Source organism: Hyperoodon ampullatus, assembly GCF_949752795.1.
Source record: "Hyperoodon ampullatus genome assembly, chromosome: 15".
In the NCBI taxonomy this organism is placed as follows: domain Eukaryota; kingdom Metazoa; phylum Chordata; class Mammalia; order Artiodactyla; family Ziphiidae; genus Hyperoodon; species Hyperoodon ampullatus.
Genome location: NC_136928.1, coordinates 46,831,879 through 46,852,660, shown reverse-complemented (window position 1 = coordinate 46,852,660; position 20,782 = coordinate 46,831,879). Strand labels below are relative to the sequence as shown.

The following is a 20,782-nucleotide window of genomic DNA, read 5'->3' as shown; positions in this document are numbered from 1 at the left end:
CAGCTGTGATAAACTCATATATTTCCCTGCAATTAAGCATATCCCTTACTGGATAAATTGCTCAAAGAGGTTCTCTATACAAATTGTTATCAATAAACACAGGCACCCTAATCTGTTTTTGTCACTGTTATTTTCTTTAATATGTAAGTCAATTATAGCAAGCTTTAAATAGGGCAGCATAGTGAGAAAATCTTCTCATAATTGAAAAGAGTACAGGAACTTCCTGCCAACATAAACTGTTAATTTTGTAACACACATTTTATAGGCTTTTTCTAATTTCTGTTTTATTCAGAATGTAAGTTTTCCCAAAATAATGTTTTTAATGAAATTTTCCCATTGACTACAATTTTCTTTCTTTAAATGATGACTACATTTTGAATATGAAACGTCTGCAAAATTCTTGTTGGTAAAAGACAAGCTTGAAATCACTTCCATTTTCAGGAAATTGTGTGATCAGCATGGCAGATATAGCAATAGATACTTTTTTTTTAATTGTAATAGTTAATATTTATTGCCATTTAATATATGTCAGGCACCGTTTTAGGGTCTTTATTTAATGAATGTTGATCTTTAACATTGAATGATCTCAACCCCAAATAATTAAAATTGTAAGTTTAGTGTTTTGCCGTTATAAGACCTGTCAACCAGTGTGTCATTGGGATACTTCCCTTTCTTTTAAACCTAGAGACTCAGGAGCTTATTACTTAAATAGCTATGAAATTTATTACTTCATCTCCTATTTCAATATTGTCATTTAATAAAGCATTATATTAGACTTCAGAAAGGAGAAAAAAATGGACAGGCAAGAAGACACACACACACACACACGTGCGCATTTTTTTCCTGTCATAAGTTAAAATTATATTTCACTTAACTGACTAAAAATACAAACTGTAACCTCTCTTCTATATTAATGCATTAATGCATCTTCCTATAAGATCTGTTCCAGTATCTAAGTATATCCAAATGCTAAAATCAACAGAAAAGTGCAAAGGAAGAAACATAATAAAATTGAATGGAAACCTACCCTCAGAGTATATTCATCTTGTTTGCACTACACTAGAGTACATTCAATAGAGTAAATTCTGAACAGGAATAGCCTAACTTTAAGCCATATAGGCTTACATATTTCAAGCCACACTTTATTTGAGAAAATAGGCTGGTTATTTCTAAGAGGTCTCACTGAAAACTTATTATAGTTCAAGGAAAATGAGACTTGGTGCCTTGGCAGAATAGCCAAAGGCCTTTTGCTTTGCTGACTACTGTTCAAATCTTACTTGACCCAACTTGACAGTCATTCTTCCTGACAACTTTAAGCGGCTTCTGCATGTGGTGTGATACCTGCAGTTTTCTTCCACTTGGGATTCTGCTCTACAGCTAATGCAGACAGCACAGGGAGTTGAAAATATAATATTTTTACAACTATAAAAGTATTTTTATTTGGCTTTCCAACTTTTATGTGATGTGAATGAAGTACAGGAGTGGAAGAAAGCGATGGACCAGGACAGTTTTTTCAAATTTGGCAAGCACCACAAAGCTATTTAAAAGACAGATTAAAAATAATAAATAAATAAATAAATAAATAAATAAGACAGATTAGAGGGTCCTCCCTCCAGAGACCTGAATTCAATGTCTCTGGGGTTTGGGCCAGGAAGCCTGTGTTTTGATAAAGATCCTCAAGTTCAAGTACCCTCTTTGAACACACTGAAGTAGGGATTAGAAGATTACCAGAAAACCAATAGTGTTTGATTGGGAAGAAAAGTGTGTGTGTAGAAGATATTCCTACTTAGATATTCTTACTCCACAATTTTGTACCTTTCTACTATTCCATATTATGTGCATTTTCTATTTTAAGCATCATTTCAGCAGAAGAAAGGAAGACTGGGTATTTACTTGAGCTGCATAAAGAATGCTGCAGATAAATGTTCACAAGAATTTGTTATTTAATGTTTTCTTATTTTTATGTCCTAATGATACCTATAGTCCCCTTCTCACTTGCTCTGCATGTAAGCTCTATGATTTCATGCAGTGCCTGAATGGAAAAAAAAAGCAACATCATGCACAATGAGCAACAGAGCAAGAGTAGTCATTTTTTTCAACCTTGTAGGAAGCCATAGTCTCTAAGAATGCATTTCATTAGAGACCGTGTAATTATGCAGAGGACAGTTGATGGTTCTTAGTTTTCCCTGAGGACAGAATGAGAGATAATAAGCTTCAACCATACAGGTGACATTTAGATTACTGGGAAGCAACCTGTAGAAGTACTGGGAAGAACAGTCTGATAACAAGTGCTTTTAGATTCAACCATGGAAGAGGGCTTTGCAGAAATGATCACCTTAAAAAAACAGCTTCTCACCTGGCTAGTACTATTCATGCACACCTCTCCTAGCTAGAAGGCAAGAGAAAGACTAAGGAACTGACTTAGGCTATTTACAGCCCTGTAAATTTATGGGTAGCACTTTTAAAACAACTTCAGAAAACACATTTCTCTTTCAACCTGCAGAGGTTTTACTTGTTTTTCTTATTGAGTGTATTCTATCAGAGCAACTCCAACAGAAAAACTTTTCCAAGAGAAAAGCTGAGATAAAGAATAATATATTCAGTGAAAAAAAATAAGATTTATTCTAAGTTTTTAATTCAGAACAAATCTAGTATCAATATATTATCAACACTTCCCCCCCCAATTTTATATCAAGTCAAATATGTATAAAGAGAGGTATTTAATTTTAATTGTATAGAAATATGTTATCTTAGGCAAGTGTCATAACCAGAAGAATATTAGTGATGTTTAAATTAATTACTTTTGTGTTTTAATTCATTTAATTTTTCTCTGATGGTGTCAGTATTCTCTGGTCTTTCAGAACAGTGATTTCCAAGTTATCTTCCAATATAATATTACATTCCCTTATAGGAATTCCTATGGGCATGACTGATTTAGATATTCAATAGATTTTGATTCATGAATAATTATCAGAGAACTAGCTGTGGCCCAACCCATTCTCACAGTAATTGCCACATTCAGTGTACCAGACACCACAGGGGACAATGCCCTTTCACATTCCTATCATGGGCCCAATCTTCTAAAATTACTTGTAGATCAACCTGGCTCGTGCGCAAATCTAGATGCGAACACGGACTTTTTAAGTACTACCTTCTTTTTTAGTTCCATATGTATTGAATGGTACGGATAATATTTTAATTAGCTAGGTGCTTTGTTAAGAGATTACTTATAGATTCACTTCAGGGTAAAAGTTGAGCCTGTGTGCCCTCTGAGTCAATTTTAATAAGGGGAAGGAAAGGGAATTTGACATTGCCAGAATAAATTCAGGAGGGAAGAAGGAACTTGACTGAGGGGGAAAAGTCAGTGAAAAAGCCCTTGGCAGTTACATGGCTGAGAAAGAACTTTGGTGAATAGATAAATCTAGCAGTATTTTTTATGAGTCAATTTGGGGTGTGAAAAATGGCCTTCCTTTCCCATTCTAAAGGATGATGGCTGGTGAACTCTATGTGGCTCACTGATGCTTTTGTTGAAGTAGATTCTGTTTGGAGGGCTTAAAGAGAAAAATGAAGAGACAGTTAACATGTGGGTTTTAGAAGTATATGCTCAGAAGTATATGCTCTTTTTAAAAAAAGATACACGAAGACATCAATTTATCTGGGGAGTGATTCATCATTCCCCATGAGTCTACAATTCTTCAAGATCTAGGTCAAGGTCTATTTTCTCTAGGAAGCCACTTCTGATTATCCCCTCTTCAGGGATCTTCCTCCCTTTTGAACTCATACAATTCTTACCTCTGTGGCTTTTAATTTAGTGTATAATGCTATTGTCTCATAAAAGACTTAATATAAATAGATGGAAATGGACAACACCATGGAATTCAGACCAAAGCCTAGCAACCATGTTACTCATTCAACCCAACACTGGATGATGAGGGCTTATATAACTTGCTTTAACATGATGCAATCTGATGCATGGATCTTTTTTTCTGTTATATCTTTCCATGTGCTTCTGGGTGCTTTGGTTACAGAGCTAAATATCAACATTTTATTGATGGGCAAATGTTTTCTTTTTCTCAACACCTAAAATTAGCAGGTGTGAAGCTCAGCATGTTTTATCCACAAAGATTTTTTTTCAGAATGGATTAAGACAAACTTTGAAGCCAAATGCTTCACTGAGGTTAGAACTCAACTGGATGGTTGAATTAAGCTCTACATATTCGTCAACAGGCATTGCTAATAAAGACACAAATAAAGCAAATTAATATATATATTTTTAAACTCTGTGTCTTCAGAAAATTTCTATGTGGTTGTGATGAACAAAACATCGACATAAAAAGCAGCACCAGGACTTCCCTGATGCTGAGGTGGTTACGAATCCGCCTGTCAATGCAGGGGACACTGGTTTGATCCCTGGTCTGGGAAGATCCCACATGCCGCGGAGCAACTAAGTCCGTGCGCCACAACTACTGAGCCTGCGCTCTACAGCCCACAAGCCACACTACTGAGCCCATGAGCCACAACTACTGAGCCCTTGTGACACAACTACTGAAGCCCACACGCCTAGAGCCGCAACAAGAGAAGCCACCGCAATGAGAAGCCCACTCACCGCAACTAGAGACAGCCCGGCGTAGCAACAAAGACCCAACGCAGAAAAAATAAATAAATTTTAAAAATGGTTAACTTAAAAAAAACAAAACAAAAAAAAACAAAGCAACACCACTGTCTCAGTGTTTGGGAACAATTATTCTCAAGGACATCTGTGCTGATTCCTTTTCAAGCTTGGACGGCTGCTATCTGAATAAAACCCAGACTCTTTTGTTGGAAAAAAGTCTGAATTTTGAGATTTCCATTTAAGTTGAGAAACAGCTTTCTCCACTCAAACACAAGATGCAACTTACTTTACAGTGTGAGATTAACAGCAGTGATTAGCTTGGAAATACAGAAGTCTTGAAGAAAAATACCACATATTTAAAGGCTATTTAAAAGAAAAAGTAGTCCTTTGCTAAGGCACTGGAGCCACGTTACGTATTTGCAAATCATTCTAATACAATTTTAGACATACTATGCAGAGTACTTAAGCTCGAGCCTTTTGACACCTGAAAATTTCAGGCTTTTAAATCAGAAATCAAGATGGTTGAAATCAGGCTTGTAAATATGATATTGCATTACAGCCTTTCAATATAAAATTGTACTATTTTTTCTAGAATAAAACCCACCTGACAAAGTCTCAAAGCAATAATGATTTGTTTGGGGGCCCAGAAAGTGGCTATCAGTAGAGATTCAATTTTTCTGAGATGAAAATATTAAGTGAAGTGCACTCCCTCCTTGATAGGAAGTACAACTCAAAGATAAACTTCTGCTGGATTCATTAACAGCCTGACAGATAAATCTTATCTCCACTGAGATCTTAAACCAAATGGCATCATTCTTTCATTGTGCTGAAGCCCTTACCTGTTCTGGGTCAGTGCTTCAACCTAAAAGACCTAAGAATATTTAAAAAGTGAAGCGAAGAAGGGTTACATTCTTTCCCCTTCTTTTTTCCCCTCAGGGCTCAATTCACATGTGCAGTTATACTTGGTTGTGGTCCCAGTGAAGTCCTTAGTCTCCATTTCCAAAATACATTCATTCTGTGCCTTCCAACAACCCACCAGACCCATCACTCCATGCTTGGCAATGGTGGGGGGCAATGCTGAGAAGCTAGAGTTGTCAAAAGACAAAAGAAAAGTAACTAAGTGGCCAGGGAATGTCACAGTACTGCATCATCTTACTCAGCTCAAGTAAGGGTTATTTCTAAGGGTGGTGGGTATGTTTTGTATGAAAACATATAAGACAAAATAGGGACAAAATGATTATTCAGAGAAACAGAAGGGATGCAAGAAAAAAAGAGAAAGGCTTCAAAGTCTTTTTTGTAGGGGGAGAGGAAGTTAAAGTCTAATAGAAATATATACAGGTTGGTTACAGGTATCTTTTTTTTTTTTAGTGACAGATGAATAAATTGGAAGGGTCCTACGGGAAAGGTGTGGACAAAATGCTTGTCACTAATAATGTGGACAAGATGCAGATAATACAGTATGTGCAGCTCTCCCTCTCCAGTAACTGCATCAACAGTTAATTTTATTTCCATTTTTAATACTCAGAATGTCCTTTCCCTCTAAAAAATTGATATCTGTATAAATGTTTCTGATGTATTGGATACAGATTTATCAATTAAAATTTTAGAGTTAAATATTTATGGATATATATATATATATATATATATATATATATATATATATGGATATATATTCCCTTATAAGCCATAGACACTAATATGGCTGTCTTTTCCCTCTTGGGATCCAGTTTAGCATGGGAAATTATCCTCATTTTTGTTCTTTCTAAAGTCCTCCTTCATTATATCACAGTGTTGTTACTGTTGTTTTGATGAAAAAGATCTAAGACCTATGATTATAAACTTTCTGTCAACAATTATTTAGTGGTCATCCATGGTAGGAACAGTTTTGTGCCAATTGCTTTGGTGAGCAGAGGACCAAAAATCACTGTCACCAAAAACAAGATTACAACATCAGGAAAAACAAAACAAAACAAAACAAAACAAAACTGTGAGGTAAGTCACTTATCTTTCTGGTTATTTGCCTGAGTTTTTCAGAAACCTATACTAACAATCGCAGCCTAATGTTTGTATTCTATTTATGGAAATCAGAAGCTAAATAGGATTTTAGGGAAGGGAAAATCAGAAAAAGCCTTTGTGGTTTGAGGTGGGGTCTAAAAAGGTCCTTGAAAGGTGGGAGGATTTGGGTGAAAAGATAAGTGAAAGCTCATTTATGACCAGGAAAGCAGCACATGCACAGGCTTAGACCTGGAATTTGTGTGGGGCATGCAGGCATTTGGGGGAGAGAATATTAGCATGCCCTGATAGAAAGGAGGCAGGTGATAGAGGCTAGGTAGAGTCACGTTGACATAGCCTAGAAAGCCAGATAGAGGAGTTTAGTTTTGATGTACAGACAAATCACTCATTCATTCCACCTTCACTAACCATTTCCTGAGTTCCTTCTCTGTGCCAGGCCTTGTGCAAGAGCTGATCTTCAACATCACAGAATCTTATATGAGGGAAGATAATTTATAAAAGGGTTTATAATATTATAATAAGAGCATAGGACTTTCAATGATATTTTTCCTTCTAAGGTATTCAAAGGAAGAACAATGAGCTAACTTTGAGGAGAATAATCTGGTTTTTCAGATGACTGTTCTGAAATGGCTAACAAAAAGACCTCTCGTCTTTGAAATGTCTAAGATAAATAATTACCCCACCACAGCAATTTCAGGTCAGAGCTGCTTCCTGAATGTAGCCCCAAATAACGGTCTTCAAAACACTTCCAAATACGCTAATTAGCTGAATGGGTTTGTCTATGTTTTAAACTATACTGCATTTCAGAGTCAATCTACTTCAGAGTCATCTGGGGGAATAAAACCATAGCCTGATCTGAGTTTAAGTGTGAAGAACAAGCCCAGTCTGCCCTTTCACACCCCACAGCTTCAGTAAACATCAGCGCACTACTCTAAAGATTAAGCTCCAAATGGCCACACTTTCTGAGACTTTAATACAAAAGCTTTTGACATAGGGTTTTTCCTAAAAATATCTGAAAATAATTTTGATGTTTTCTTGAAGCTGAAGCACAGAACTACAGCTTCCCCCTCCTCCCAGCCCTACCTTCCCTATTGCTGTGATTTCCAAATGAATAGCATTGGGTTGATGGCTTATCAGGCTGGATAATGGCCTAATTTATTACACAAAGCCTAGTCAGACTTAGAAATGGTAGAATCCTGCTGATTTATCAAATCCTTTTGAGACATCGGGTCTACGTGCAATAAAAATCTGCTAGAACATGGTTAAGTGAACAAAACAGTGGTGAACAAAATGATATGTCTGTGGCCATCATGAAATTTTTAAAAACCTGTGGGTCAGACAAAAGCTGAACTTCAACCGGATTTCAAGCTCCTTGAATTAGGGGAATATCTCATTTATCTTTTCATTATAAACTAGCAGAGCAACTTATAAATAATAGGTACCTAATACATATAAAGGAAATGGAAGTTTTTAAATAACGGGTTTTTAAATAAGATTAGTTTTAAAGTAATAATAATTATTATCATTATCCAGTGTGCCAAACACTGATTGCTTAAAACAATCTTTTGAAATAAAATGATAGAAGACACTAAAAAAAAAAAAACCTCCCACATGGAATCTGCAGATTCCCAATACCGCATGTAACAATATTCTATCTCATGGGAAACTGATGAGGTGAACAGATTGCATCTATTGATCTTAAGGAAAGCATGCCAAGATCTTTGGTCATCTTCCAAACATCTACCTGTGTCAAGGAAGGCGAAATAGTGCCACATCTGAAAGACACCTGAAAGTTATCTGTAGTGAAAGCCATGATTTTTAAACTTTTAGTATCGAAGAAACTGCAGGGAATGTTATAACTCATATCCAGGGCCATGCCTCTGGAGTTTCTGATTCAGTTAAGTCTTGGGTGAGGCTGGATATTAAATTGATAAATTAAATGTTACATTTCTAACAAATACACAGGTGATTTCTGCTCAGTCCAGTGACTGGCATTGAGAACTACTTATGGAGAAAGGCCCTAAGAACTTATGCTTTCTTGTTCTTTTGAAAAGAGAGAGAGAGAAAGAATGAATATAAATGATTAGGGGGAAGTTGGTGCCTCACGCTTCCAGACAAAGTAAAAGAAAAAAAAAAAAAAACAAAGAGAAAATAGTGGAAAAATACTAAAGATATTTAATTTCATCCCTAGAAGAAGAAATAGGAGTGGGAACAATTGTCCTCCACATCATCGTCCCTTGCTTGTACTTGCAGAGACTGGCTGAAAGCTGCAAGCAAAGCTCTCTGTGGTTCACCTCCATCCCAGAGTGAGCGACTGCAATTGCAGGGTCCAGGGACAGGTGAAACCATAGAAGACAGCTAGAAGCAGAACAAGGAATATTCAGGCATTATCTGTCAGAGTGATTATTAGGGGATAAAGGGAAAGAAGTCCTTTGACTAGTCTTAGTCTCTGAGTATTCTGCAATTTCTATTTCATTACTAAAGAATAAAAATATAGTCTTATCCAGAGAGAGAAAATCAGCACAAATTCTGGAACTTCCTAAAACTCGTGGACTATTATATCATCTCAGTTTTATAAATGAGAAAATTGAGGCTTGGAAAAGCTATGCAGCACCCCCATGGTCACAAGGCAAGGAAGCAAAGAGCCCACCTGGATTTGATCCAGGTCTATCTGGCTCCAGAGACCACATATTTAGTCACTTGTAGTATTCTCTCCCTGCCCACTATATGTGGCCTCAATTTTTTTTTTTCAAAAATTACCATCAAATGCTTATTGGGAGCTTATTATGCACCAGGTACTTACCATATTTATGTTAACTCATTATTCTTAAAAACAATCCTGAGAAGGGGTATCATAGAATCCCAAAAATATAGATAAGGCAACTGAAGATTAAGTAACTTGTCAGACCTTGCAGAACTAATGGCAGAAAGAAAATGAACTTCAAATCAATTTTACTTCAGAGGTAGCATCTTTAGATGTTTTTCTTCCCTAATACTAGTCACCTCCCACCATTCCTCCAAACTGGTCTCTCACTCCTTATTTCTAATTATGTTTCTACAGAATTAGGTCCTCAGAATCAAATTTAATATGTAAATTAAATAGCCAAGAACATAAAGACTTCTGCTGTTAAATATTAATTATTATAGAAAGGTAGGAAGAATTTCACCACATTGAAAATGTGGCTAACGGCTGCATTAGGGATGATTTATATCTATATTAGAGTTTCAGCTAATGTGAAATAAAATGTATCCTTAGGTTTTTTTTCTCCACTCTCAAAATGAAATGAACCTGAATAAATTACTATGAATTGTGTACTTTCTAATGACAGCTTTTTTGCAGTTAAATTGATTAATTAAACATTATTATCCAATGAAGAAATAATTTTCTTGAGGTAACTGACCAGGCAATGGAGTTAAAATTTCCTAAGAAAACCAACGGCAATCCACTCTGACACAAGGTGAATTGTTTTAAGCTAAAGGTCATTTTCTTGCAGTATGCACAGCTATCATTACAGTGTATGTTAAAGTATTCAAGCTATTTACCTTCCCCTATTATCATTTAACAGCATGAGCAATATATTTACAATTCACCTACCTCCTTGAGGTCAAGTACAATGCCAGGACTGGTCAGTACCAGGAAAGAGACAACATTGGTTAACAATGAAATGGTTATAGTTAAAACAAAACTGGGTCAGTATTGGAATTTATGGAACTCAGAGAATGAGGCCAATTCACACCACTCTAGAAAATTCCAATCAGCTACGAATGAACTGTCTATTCAAGAAAAAAACTGGGCCATAATCCTTTGGCTTCTTGAAGTCCAAAGGGATGAAGAGAAGAACTCTCTCTTGGCACAATCACCAGTAACTGACAGTGCTGTGCAGAGCACTGCCTGGTCCCTAATACCCTCTCAAGTTATTTGCTTGCACCTGTCTTTTAAGGGTAACTGAATGGAACTGCCTTTAAAATTTTTCATTTCAGTACTAAAATCTGCCTAATTTTCCTAGGAATTCCACCCGGAGCATTGAGTTCACAGGCATATTTAACTTTCCTTTGGCATCGCCTTGCTATCACCCCTGAGAGATACAGAGTATACTCTTATCTAAACACATCTGTCCAAGGGTCCTCTTTCCATTCCCCAGGTAACATCAAGGTTCTGACTGGTAAAAGCACCGAGTCCTAGAAGGTCACTGCCCTTATTAAGACCTGTACTTGGGAGTTCTTGGGACTCTATTCTAAACACCTGCTTACATGGCTCAGTGAAATCAATGGGGGATTTTTTACTTTCTCACTGACATTGTACAAATGTTCGTTCACTGAAGGGAAATGGCTGAGAGGAGACAGATGGAGAACTGTGAAGAAATTAAAGGACCTTTAATGGATTAAAACAAAAAGCCACTCTGCTCTCCAGGGTGCACATTTATTTAGCTAGATTTGTTTAAAAGTATTCTCAAGCTCCCAAATTCAATGGACCAGAATGACTTTAAACAGTTTTTTTCTGGTCCGCTGGAGAGATGTGCCTTTATATGATTATTTTAATGAGAATTATCTATCAAGTAATTGCCACATAAAGGTTATATGTAAGTAAGGAAGAACATGTGAATTATACAAGTCAAATGTCTCCAGCGTATTTCGAAAAGTACTTTGGCTACATTTTTAAGTCTAAACACTCCAACAGACCAAAGTTATTTCTCTTGGGCAAGATTCACAAGAATGGGTAAAGTTAAAAATAATAATTTTCTGAAAGATTTTTGACAGCAATTAACTTTATAAGGGACATATTCATTTCTAAATCCCAGGAAAAAGAAATTTTTAACTACATAACAAGATGCCCTTTTTAGAGAATTCTTCCACTAAAGTTTATAATGATATGAACTGTGGAAGAAATATAATTAAATTGCTTCTTTACAATTTCTTTTAACAAGGTAATTTAACTGCATTTTCCCCAAACCAAAGATAATTTACAGTTATTGTTCAGCTTTAACAAGAATTACAGAAACAAAGTCTTGAAAGCTCTATTTATAGGAATTTTATCAGAATTTATTGTTGAGGAATTACAATTGTTGTAGACCAGTAATAACGTCTGTGCTCTTTTTTTCTTACTTGATATTATAAGTGCAGGTCAAAATTAGGGGAGACTCACTGACAACGTTTTAGTTAAATTTTGGCAAAGTGATCCTTTTGTGATGCTCAGTTAAGGAAACATCAGTTTATCTCCTCCCCACCCTTCTGTATACACTTTTGCCTAAAGAGTGCCTTAAAATTCAAAGTACAGTCACAACTAAGAAGTACAAAAAGTATCATCTTGGAAAAAAATTTCCTAAATACTAATTTGGAGATTTTAAACTAGTTTTTAAGGCAAAATGATGTAATCAAAGATATAAAATAAGTTAATATTCTACAATGTAGAAATGCCTTCATATTCATAGTCCAATCTTCTTTAGGTCCCTCAGACGCAACTTCATCATGCTGTCTTTCCTTTTAAAATTGACTTGATATTAATTAAATTAATTAAAAGGTAATTGTGTCACTAGATTTTGACTTCCATAAAGTCAGGTACAATGCATTATACTCCCTGCATCCATCAGTTTTTCTTACTGACGTGATACTTGTAATAAAAAAAAAAATTCTTAAAGTTCAATGATGAAAAAATTAATAACAGTATCAAAGAATCTAGATGACTTATCAATCCTTTCAGAAAAACACTAATTCATTATGATTATCTTCTTCAAGGCTAAAGGGTTGAAATTACTATTTATGTACTAAAAGGATAAGAATTAACAGGCAATATCTTCATAATGACAGAATAACAATAATAAGATTAATAATGTTACTACTACTAGTATTACACTACTGTAATTTAAAATAAAGAAAAAAAAAAGCTTTCCTAAAAACAGTTTAACAGAATATACTTAAGGTGTTTAGGTAAGGTATCCTGATTTAAAAGCAAACCAGAAAAGAAATGAAAATTAGGTAGGTGTTAATGCTTTAATTACTTTGAGAAGAGAGGCAGGGAAATACCACACATAAGAATTCTTTCTCAAGTTACAAATACAAGTTAAATTAAATTTTAAAGGACTTTGATATGGAACTTGATATGACCGGTTTAATTAGTGATATAATTAGATGGACAGGTACTAATGGCACACAGCCTAGAGGTCCTATATTAATGAATCATAATGAAAATCTACTGTAATTACTTAATTTATCTAATTAAAAGGTAGTTGTGTCACTAGTTTTGAATTCCATAAAGTCAGGTGCAATGCACTATATCCCTTGTATCCACCAAAACCCAACACATTCTTAGCCCTTTTTAGGAACTCAGCACATGTGAGTTGATTTGAAATTTCTAGCAAATTGACAAGGCGTTAAAGTTGAAGGACTCTAATAAATTAAATATATTATTATTCATTGGTTTAATAAACAGTTGATGAGTCCCTGCTCTGGACTAGGTACTATGATAAGTTTTGGAAAAGCAAAAGTGAGTAAGACATTTAAAAGCTCTTTGGCTTTTAAAATAACCTAACAAAAGTTATTTTAAGTTGCCATTTCTACATAATTGTAGGTACCTAAAATTACATCGCAATTGAATCTTGAATATTATAAAAATGTTACTAATAGGTCAATAACATTTTCTACTCAGGGAAATATGTGCTGGCATATCAAATCTGTGTGAAATTTGGGGAAAATAATATAGAAATAATGAACTGCTCTCAAAATTCTCAAATTTCCTAGTAAACTTTCATTTATGCTGAATCCAAGTAACTATAGGTTTTATCTTTTAAACTTCACTTACCCAAGCTTGAAATTACAGAGCTGGCTTTGACTTCCCCATTCTATCAATGCTTCCACAATGAACAGAATTCATTCAACCACTGAGTCTCATTTTGTAGCCACACATTCACCTTGGTTTTTTACCTAGTCCTAATTACAGCTCTATATTACTATAGAGTAAGATACTGTTCTGTGGCATACATTTCCCAGTTTGGGCTTTTCTTGTCTCAGTCTCCAGAAAACAATTTTCTACCACCACACTTTTGGCCATATAACCTATCTTCTGGTCTGTCATTTTCTTCCTCCTTTCCCTCCAACAATCTAAATCTTACTTGGATTTTGAAGATGTTTTCTCCTTTCTCTGACTTCAAAGAGAAGCTTCATTTTTGACTCATCACATCTTGCACAGGGGCATATGCAATCTATTTGGCATATTTTATTTAGTCACCAATATTGCAAGCTGTCTGCGGGTAGGACCTATGTCTTAGACCTCTGTGTATCATCCCCAAAGTTAGTACACTGCTGTGAATAAAGTCAATCTATTTTGTTAAGTGATATGTAAATGATTATTTTTTTGAGATACTGAATTTTTAAAGTGCATTCTAAATATATGTACATTGTAAATATAGTGTTAATCATATATTTTATTGAAATATACTTATTTAAAATTAAACATTTATCACTAGTATATAATAAACTCCTATTAATTAGAAAACTTTATTAATTAGACCCTTTCATTTTCTAATTATTCAGAAACAATATAAAATAGAAATCTACTGAAATTATCTCAGGTATATATGCTCACTTTAATTCTAAATAGGAATGCTCTCCTATTCTGACTTTATTTTTACATATTTATCAATTTACCACTTAAAATGCCTTAATCTTATATGTCTGAAATTTTATAAAGCAAAAAGTTAAAAAAAATCCTATACTCTCTAATAAATGGACTATAATATGATATATCATTTTTAATATGACTTTCTTTCAATTTATTCAGATAAGCAGCATTCTAAAACAGGCTTAGAATTATATAAAGTTCTAAAATAGTGTGGTATCCCTTCAAGCAAGACTTACGTGAATAATAAATTATGCCGAGTAAATAAAATAACTCTTAATTCAGTTTAAGAGAAAGATGTAGGCATATGTCATGTTGTTAGATCTAGATATGCTTAAGGACATCTCTGATATGATATTCTTTCTAATTCCACATTTCTTTAAATTGACCTTTTTATTTTTGCTATAGAGAATTGGGAGAAAAGAAAAATGCTCAACATGTATAGGGTCTCTAAAACATATTGGGGAAACTTCAAAATTCTCAAGATGTATATAGTGTAGAATGATTTCCAAGTATAAGGATTTCCTCAGTTTAAGCAGATGTCACATTCAATTCCTTTATTCATCCACTGATCCAAATATATTAAACACTCACTATATTCCACACATTAGGAATTATACTATTTTTAAAAGACCTTATATACAGTGTTCTTATTCAGTAAAGAACTCCATTTTTATTTCTAATAGACCTAGGACATGCTTATATATTTTAATTTAATGAAAGTAACTCATTTACATTGTAGAGAATTTGAAAAATTTAGGAAAAGCATAAGAAAAGTATCTCTCATAACCACTACTCAAAGACACCTACCCTTAACTCTTTCATGTATTTCCCTACATTTTGTTTCTCCTGTACATGTGTATGTGTGGCATAAATGAGTTATTATTCTACATGCCATTTTTTTGCATTTTTTCTTTACAATGTGAGTCTTTTCCTCAAGGAACTTACTATTTAGTGGGAGAGACAGACCTGAGACCAAAAGATTAGCTAAAATGTAATGTGTAACAACAGAGATTATATACAGTATACTGCACAAGTACAGAAAGGTCCATCCATCAGTCTGGTGATGCGAAGATATAAATGCTTGAGCTGAGGGTTGAAGAGTATGCAGTGGTTGCCAAAAGACTTCTGAGGGGGTTGTAGGGTGGGAAAGGGATTAGTGGTACTAGGCATTTTGGGTCTAAGGGATACCTTAGAAGGGCTATAAAACTAGCAGTACAAGAGTACAGTACTGTTGGAGCAGAGGGGACTAAGCAGAGGATGCTGGGGTTGTGTCATGCTAAGTAGTGCTGGATCTTTCCTCTAGGCCAATGCTCAACGCAAAAAAAAATTACAGTGAATGAGAAAGAAAAGAAATGCTACACTCTCATTGTTGATACCCTTGAAAACCTCCCACTCCTCCCACTCTGATGTTTAATATGAGAATCTGCCAACCTCTACTTTAAGCCCCTGTTGCATTAAAGACTTTGAAGACTTTATCTCCAGTATATCCTCCAGTATAACCTCAAAAGTGTTAGGATCCGGTGCTAAGAGGATGCTTGATGTAGTTAGGGTCACAGACTCTAGAGCTAGATTACTTGGCTTAGAATTCTAGTTCCACCAGTTATGTGGCCTTGAGGAAACTGTCCTATCTGTGCCTCAGTTTCCCTATCTGCATAATGAAGATAACAGTAATATCTAATGCTTAAGGTTGTTCTAAGAATCAAATGTGGTTATATTTGTACAGCACTAAGAATGGTGCCTGGCACATAATAACACTATATAAAATTTGCTAAATAAAATCAATATCCTCAGAGGATCAGAATACAAACAAACAAACAAAGAAAACAACCTGGTATCCAAAATCCCTGCTATAAATCAGAACCTATGTGCTTTGAGGTAATTGCTGGTTCATTACACAGTTATTTCTAAATAACTTCATAATTATAAGATGGATCAATCTAATAATACTGTTTCTATGGATGGATTAAAAAAGTAAAGCATCAAGTTGATTGTAATTGAACTCATTTCAGGTCTTATAATTTTGGCATTTTGGGAGGAGCAGAGTATATAGGTTCTGAGTTATTTTTGAAATGGGGGGAACCTATGCTCTGAATTACCATAAATGTCCCTTTAGAGAACCTACAGAAATGCTCAGCGATAGCTGCATTCTAGAACATTTTGGGCATTATATACACATTGCTTAATAACTGCAAAGGATTGAGTAATTTTTCAAAACATCCAATTGCAGCTATTAAATCATTATTAATTATTTTAGAAATTCTATATTGTATATGGAAGAAAAACTCCAGAAGTGTTTTTTGTATTTAAATCCAAAGGCTGGTCAATGGAGATTTATGCTGTTACATGCAAAATAATGCTGACCTGGCCAGTGCCTCCAGAGAGTGAGTGGTTTCAGATCCCACTGAATGAAATAAATTCTTATCAAGTATAGGGCCCAATCTTGACTCTGACACACCATATTGGTTTGTGACCTTATTTTTTCAAATTCCTTAATTCAGTTTATAATAAAGCATCTCCCTGAGTGTAGACAAACTGTCTCTTATATGGTTTTCAAGAGCCCAACATAGTATTTTGGCACATTACACATGTTTAACAAGTATTTGTTAAGTCAATTAAAATAAATACAAAAGCATCATCAACAAAGCCTGTTATATTGGGGCATCAAGTGTTCTGCAAAGAATGACTCTCCTCTTTTAGCTCAGATGCCATCCTTATTTCTGACTTTAATTTATCCAACATTTCTAAGAAATCTCTAAGAAATAGTTAATTCTAATTAATTTTTTCCTAGGACAGAACCTTAAATAGTTTAAATTGAATATCAAAACACACACATATCATAATATCAATTCTGTGTCAGGTGCACTGTTCACATTAGATTTAATTCTCACAACCACTCTGCAATATGAGTATTTTCCATAGATGAAGGACCCTGAGGTACCAAGTGGCCACAGGTCACACAGGGAGAACAAGGGGATCTTTAGGATTCTGTTCTACATTAGCTTTGAAATAATCTTCCTGTTTAGGATCTTGCTTTGAGAATAATTTTGGATGAAATGTGGTATAATCAAATTCTAAAAGAAATGTTATATCCCCCTCCTCTAAATGAAATGGTAGTAATAAAAGTAATAATGAATTTTATTCCCTTTTAATATTTTTTTTTTTGTTGTTTTGTTTTTGCGGTAGGTGGGCCTCTCACTGTTGTGGCCTCTCCCCTTGCAGAGCACAGGCTCAGTGGCCATGGCTCACGGGCCTAGCCGCTCTGTGGCATGTGGGATCTTCCCAGACCGGGGCACAAACCCGTGTCCCCTGCATCGGCAGGCGGACTCTCAACCACTGCGCCACCAGGGAAGCCCTAATACTTTTTTTTTAGCAAGAGATGGTCTTCATCTTACTTCTACAGAATTATGCTTAGCAAACAAACAAACAAACAAAAAAATCCTTAATACCATTAACAGGAGGAAGCTGAATCTCATTCAGTTCCCTGTGGGCCCTCCCTTTCCACGAATCACCAGACCTACCATCAACACATTGCTACATTTGATTTTCTTCAGTTCAGTAGGCAACCTGAAAATCTTTTACATTTCCAAATACTATACTGAGGAGTAAGAATTTGTGTGCAATAAGGAGAAGATGTCCTGTCAAAAGCATCTTAGAAATGCAAATGCATATATCTGTAGAAAACTGTCACATGGGTGGATTTAGAGACTAAAACCAGCAGGACCACAAATAAGTAATATGTTAAAAAGCCATTTCACCCGTCCATACCAAAAAAAAAAAAAAGTGGTATTTTAGGTTAGAATATAGAATTATTTTTACTAGAGCATTCTACATATGGTAGTTTTGCTTAACTAGAAAATCTTCTAGTAATATAAGGTCTGTCCTTCCCTGAAACAAACTTTCAGAGTACCTTTTCTTGTTTTAAGAGTAGAACACATTTATAACTCAACTTCTTAAGTGGGGTAGATTTTTTTAGCATGATTATATTAAAATTTGAATTAAATAAAGCTAAATTGTCCCCAAACCTTAGTACACCAAATATGGAGATACTAAGATTTTATTAATATGACCTCTCTAATAGTGAGACAGTCCCTGTGAAAAACCGACACATGCTTGACATATGACAGTTCCTCAACAAATGTTAACAAGTATTGTTACTTTTATTGTTGTTATTATTACTGCATAATCAAATCCCTCTGCTAAAACCCAGCAGCTTTCCTCCAATGCTTTCCTCTTTATGGTTTGCAAGTTTGCTCCTGGGAAACAAGATAAGATTTCTACCTCGTGCCAATCAATTATGTTAGCTTTTATTGTTTTTTTTTTTTTTTTCGGTACGCGGGCCTCTCACTGCCGCGGCCTCTCCCGTTGCGGAGCACAGGTTCCCGACGCGCAGGCTCAGCGGCCATGGCTCACGGGCCCAGGCGCTCCGCGGCATGTGGGATCCTCCGGGGCCGGGGCACGAACCCGTGTCCCCTGCATCGGCAGGCGGACTCACAACCACTGCGCCACCAGGCAAGCCCTATGTTAGCTTTTAAAAATTTAGTTGCTCAGTTATGATATTTTACTTTTTCCCAGTCACATTCTTCCTGTGGGATTTGTGTAGAGGTAAGCAAAGAACAAACAGAACCAACAGCTTAATAGCTAGGCACAAAAGTTCCAGGAATGATGATTCTGAATTGAGAGATGGTCAAGCTAAGCTAATGGGTGGCAGAAGTAAACAGCACCCCAGTCAGTTTTTCTGCCTCAATCAAATCTGATATCATCTTAGACTCTTATCACATCTTAGCAGTTTTCACTAACAGCCCAAAGTTTAAAAGGTGACAGACCCTTCCCTTCCCGAATCTAGCAACAGATAATGCAACTAGACTCAGCCCAACCAAACATCCCAAAGGATTCAAGTTCTAAGCAGAAGGCGATGCAGGTAGAAAGGACCCTGTAATTCTGCATTGTTTATTACGCTGTCTGATGTAGCCTGACTCCTAAGAGGTAGTCTGTCCTGTGGTGTGTATTTGCAGGATCAGAGCAGGACGCCTAAGACTATCTTCCTCCCGCCCCTACTGGATTGTGCTCATTAGATGGGAAAGCGTGATCCCAAATAAAGATCCATAGTTAAAATTAAAATTGTTGAAATGTAGAAGCACATGGTGCATCTTCCTCTTAGATAATGGGCCTAGACTTAAACAGAACAAAACAAAAACTGCAAGCAAGATTCTTCTACCTAATGAAAATTTAGCAAAGGATTTTATCTACCTATCTATTCATCTTAAAGCATTTCCAAATGTCTGTGACACTATTATCATAAAAAAAAATTCCACTCAGGAAGTCACAAAAAACACTGTGGTCTAGGGGCTTCCCTGGTGGCGCAGTGGTTGAGAGTCCGCCTGCCGATGCAGGGGATACGGGTTCGTGCCCCGGTCTGGGAAGATCCCACATGCCGCGGAGCGGCTGGGCCCGTGAGCCATGGCCGCTGAGCCTGCGCGTCCGGAGCCTGTGCTCTGCAACGGGAGTGGCCACAACAGTGAGAGGCCCGCGTACCGCAAAAAATAAAAAAAAAAAAAATAAAAAAAAAAACACTGTGGTCTAGTGATAGAGATACTATCAAATACTTAGTATATGCTTTATAACTAAGTGCTTTCCAACTGAAATGCAACTAAACCCAACAAATGCTTTTTGAATATCTATTATATATCAAGCACGGTACCAAACACGAGGAGAACAAAAGTGGGTAAATCTCAGTGTCTGATGTAAAAATAGGAATCTCCACATTTGTTATTCTCTTTGGATATATATATTATAATGCATATTGCTCATGAGTTCATTTCTTTCAAAATCTTCTTAACTTATTATAGTATGCATCTACAATTGTAATGAGATAAAATGTAACAGTTTATCACAGCAATTGATATATATCCAGCTATCTCAACATTTGCCTACTGTTCAGTTTTCATATTTTCAAGCAGTAACATGGTAGAAGAGACAGACATTGATTTTTTTTTATTTTCTTAGGAGACAATTAAGCTTATTCCCAATTATCCCAAGATATTAGTGTGGTGAATGAATCCTGAGGATTCATATGTCTCATACAGGAAACTGAGTTAAAAACAAATGTGATTCTTTCATTAGTCAAAGGAAGTATGTTTGTTCCTGGTTAAAATCTTTGAATGCTTTAGAGATAGTAAGTTACTTCCCCTTTTCTCTCTCCACATATCCACAGTAGTATTTTTTTAAATTTATTTATTTATTTACTTACTTTTGGCTGCGTTGGGTCTTCATTGCAGTGTGCAGGCTTCTCATTGCGGTGACTTCTCTTGTTGAGGAGCACGGGCTCTAGCCACACGGGCTTCAGTAGTTGTGGCTCGCGGGCTCTAGAGCGCAGGCTCAGTAGTTGTGGTGCACGCGCTTAGTTGCTCCACAGCATGTGGGATCTTCCCGGACCAGGGCTCGAACCTGTGTCTCCTGCATTGGCAGGCAGATTCTTAACCACTGCACTTCCAGGGAAGTCCTCAAAATAGTAATTTTTATGTTTAATTTTTATTGAAATATTT

At 35.8% G+C, this 20,782-nt stretch overlaps 1 protein-coding gene across 33 annotated transcripts in view; it reads right to left on the bottom strand.

The window, feature by feature from the left end:
- NRXN1 (neurexin 1) overlaps positions 1 to 20,782 on the bottom strand; it is a gene marked incomplete at both ends in the record, with an annotated part of 1,144,386 nt that overhangs the window by 956,646 nt on the left and 166,958 nt on the right. The gene's annotated exons all lie outside the window — the stretch shown is intronic.